At 41.6% G+C, this 3,915-nt stretch overlaps 1 long non-coding RNA gene across 1 annotated transcript; it reads left to right on the forward strand.

Moving 5' to 3' along the window:
* The first annotated feature begins 272 nt into the window (after positions 1-272).
* Positions 273-891, forward strand: LOC127929947 (uncharacterized). Its single transcript, XR_008136381.1, has 4 exons — positions 273-323; positions 415-449; positions 733-767; positions 862-891. It is a non-coding gene; the product is annotated as an uncharacterized LOC127929947 (long non-coding RNA).
* The last annotated feature ends 3,024 nt before the right edge of the window (positions 892-3,915 follow it).

Raw genomic sequence — 3,915 nt, forward strand, 5'->3', positions numbered from 1 at the left:
TCCAGATGTGGAGGCGGGAGAAAGAGGGGACTGCCACTCCATCACCCAATCACGTCCTCTCTCTCCCAGAAGGGTCCAGATGTGGAGGCGGGAGAAAGAGGGGACTGCCACTCCATCACCCAATCACGTCCTCTCCCTCCCAGAAGGGTCCAGATGTGGAGGCGGGAGAAAGAGGGGACTGCCAAGGAGACACACCTTATGGTCTGGAATTAACAAGTAGTTTTATGTATACTGTATGTATTATTTGATACAGGTACAGCCGCTGTTGGTGTGTTTTATTTGATACAGGTACAGCTGCTGTTGGTGTGTTTTATTTGATACAGGTACAGCCACTGTTGGTGATGCTGTTGGTGTGTTTTATTTGATACAGCCACTGTTGGTGTGTTTTATTTGATACAGTTTTATTTGATACAGGTACAGCCTCTGTTGGTGTGTTTTATTTGATACAGGTACAGCCACTGTTGGTGTGTTTTATTTGATACAGGTACAGCTGTTGGTGTGTTTTATTTGATACAGGTACAGCCACTGTTGGTGTGTTTTATTTGTTGGTGTGTTTTATTTGATACAGGTACAGCCGCTGTTGGTGTGTTTTATTTGATACAGGTACAGCCACTGTTGGTGTGTTTTATTTGATACAGGTACAGCCACTGTTGGTGTGTTTTATTTGATACAGGTACAGCCACTGTATTTGATACAGGTACAGCCACTGTTGGTGTGTTTTATTTGATACAGGTACAGCCGCTGTTGGTGTGTTTTATTTGATACAGGTACAGCCACTGTTGGTGTGTTTTATTTGATACAGGTACAGCCACTGTTGGTGTGTTTTATTTGATACAGGTACAGCCACTTTATTTGATACAGGTACAGCCGCTGTTGGTGTGTTTTATTTGATACACTGTTGGTGTGTTTTATTTGATACAGGTACAGCCACTGTTGGTGTGTTTTATTTGATACAGGTACAGCCAGCTGTTGGTGTGTTTTATTTGATACAGGTACAGCCTGCTGTTGGTGTGTTTTATTTGATACAGGTACAGCCACTGTTGGTGTGTTTTATTTGATACAGGTACAGCCACTGTTGGTGTGTTTTATTTGATACAGGTACAGCCACTGTTGGTGTGTTTTATTTGATACAGGTACAGCCACTGTTGGTGTGTTTTATTTGATACAGGTACAGCCACTGTTGGTGTGTTTTATTTGATACAGGTACAGCCGCTGTTGGTGTGTTTTATTTGATACAGGTACAGCCACTGTTGGTGTGTTTTATTTGATACAGGTACAGCTGCTGTTGGTGTGTTTTATTTGATACAGGTACAGCCACTGTTGGTGTGTTTTATTTGATACAGGTACAGCCACTGTTGGTGTGTTTTATTTGATACAGGTACAGCCACTGTTGGTGTGTTTTATTTGATACAGGTACAGCCACTGTTGGTGTGTTTTATTTGATACAGGTACAGCTGCTGTTGGTGTGTTTTATTTGATACAGGTACAGCCACTGTTGGTGTGTTTTATTTGATACAGGTACAGCTGCTGTTGGTGTGTTTTATTTGATACAGGTACAGCCACTGTTGGTGTGTTTTATTTGATACAGGTACAGCCGCTGTTGGTGTGTTTTATTTGATACAGGTACAGCCGCTGTTGGTGTGTTTTACCTTTCAACATCAAAAAGTGCACTCTCACATCTAAGCTATATTGTTGCAGTTGCATGGCAGGTACAATTATTTGATAAATTAAAAGGTACAGCCACTGTTGGTGTGTTTTATTTGATACAAATAAACCTGCTCACTGTAGTGGTGTAGTATCACCTTATTGTTTTATTGATGCTTTCCTTGTTGGTGTGTTTTATTTGATACAGACCTTTTGGCCTTCTTCATTTGAGACCCTTGCTTCAAATAAATTGATATCAGGTTTGGTGTGTTTTAATAATAATTGATTACATGTCTATAGTGCTTTTCATAACATTCTGAAAGCAGCACATCAAAATATGAAAACAAACAAGCAATACATCATGAGTATCCTAGCTATCGTTGGCTGGGTCAACCAATAGAGGACAAGTCTGAGTGCATCTTCCAAAGATGGAGAGGGACAGTTCAAGGCCTGATCAGAGGAAGGTGGTCAGGGAGATGGGTGATGAAGGACTCTGGTGACGATCTTGTAGAGGTGAACCAGCATGAGTTGTGTAGCCACTGCACTTCTCCTTTGCAATGTATGTTACCCACTTGGGTGATGCCTCAGCAGCTCAGGGCGCCAGAAAGCTCTCCACACAATATTCTAAGTAGTAGCCAGTCCTCCTCATTACGAGCCTCAGCACTGCATTCCTCTACTGCATCTCCCATTCAAGCTTCAGGGGACTCTTCAATTGATTCATGGTTAGGCCTACGGTACACTCATGTTTACTCCAAATACATCATTCCAAATGCTAGCTACTTAGCTAACATTAGCCAAAACAACAACACGAAAGGTCACTGGGTGGGGCTACAGAAGTTCCTTCCTGGTTCATATGAAGCTGTACAAGACAACAGGGAACTCAGAACTTGTTTTTATCCAACTGGGGAAAATCGATTTAAACTGTCACCCAACTCAAAATAAAAAGTCATAAACTCAGGCATCGTCCTAGAGCTACGACTTCTGTGACTTTCCCAGTCAGAGCTCATTATGTTTCTGAAATCACACATTTACACAAGCCAGATTTTGGCCATGGCCAGTGTGTGTCTGTGTGTGTATGCCTGCACACTCCTGTGTGTATATGTGTGAGTATGCTGAATAGACTACAATTACAGACACCTGCGTTAGCGTCACACAGATTGGAGCTCAGACTTTGATCGATGGGCTGTCAGGATACCCCCATTTGCGTTCCCTGATACTGAAAAAAATATCAGGGAGAGGGAAGGAGCTATGAAGTGAAAGAATAGAGAAAAAAACATCCCTTATAGTGGGGACTTCTGTTGGCTTTTGTCCTCTGGTCTCTAGTCTTCTACTCCATGACCCCCTGTCTTAGCCTGGTCCCAAATCTGTTTGCATTGCCTTGTCAACTCATATGGTCATTGTCATTGTTCCTCTGTCACCTGTGCATCATACTGGAATGAGAGGACGTACAGAGAGGACAGGTGTTTACAGGCAGGAGTTTAAGGACAGTTGTTTAAAGACAGGTGTTTAAAGACAGGTGTTTAAAGACAGGTGTTTAAAGACAGGTGTTTAAAGACAGGTGTTTAAAGACAGGTGTTTAAAGACAGGTGTTTAAAGACAGTTGTTTAAAGACAGGTGTTTAAAGACAGGTGTTTAAAGACAGGTGTTTAAAGACAGTTGTTTAAAGACAGGTGTTTAAAGACAGTTGTTTAAAGACAGGTGTTTAAAGACAGTTGTTTAAAGACAGGTGTTTAAAGACAGGTGTTTAAAGACAGGTGTTTAAAGACAGGTGTTTAAAGACAGGTGTTTAAAGACAGGTGTTTAATAATGTCACGACTTTCAACAAAGTTGGTTCCTCTCCTTGTTCGGGTGGTGTTCGGCGTCACCGGTCTTCTAGCCATCGTCAATCCATTTTTAATTTTCCATTTGTTTTGTCTTGTTTTCCTACACACCTGGTTCTCATTTCCCTCATTATGTGTTGTGTATTTAACCCTCTGTTCTCCCCATGTCTTTGTGTGGAAGTGTTTGTTTTTAGTGCTTGTGCACATTTGTTACTGGGTGCGCGTCGGGTTTTGTACCCATGATGGTTATTATATTAAACTGCTCTGGCTATTACCTAGTTCTGCTCTCCTGTGTCTGACTTCACTGCCACCAGTTACGCACACCTTTACAAATAACAGTTGTTTAAAGACAGGTGTTTAAAGACAGGTGTTAAAGATGGATGCTTGGTTTTTGTCATAGGACATAAGGAAATGGAAGTGATCTGGTTTGTTCTCTCTTTGTTCTTCCCAC

Source organism: Oncorhynchus keta, chromosome 5 (assembly GCF_023373465.1).
Source record: "Oncorhynchus keta strain PuntledgeMale-10-30-2019 chromosome 5, Oket_V2, whole genome shotgun sequence".
NCBI classification, from domain to species: domain Eukaryota; kingdom Metazoa; phylum Chordata; class Actinopteri; order Salmoniformes; family Salmonidae; genus Oncorhynchus; species Oncorhynchus keta.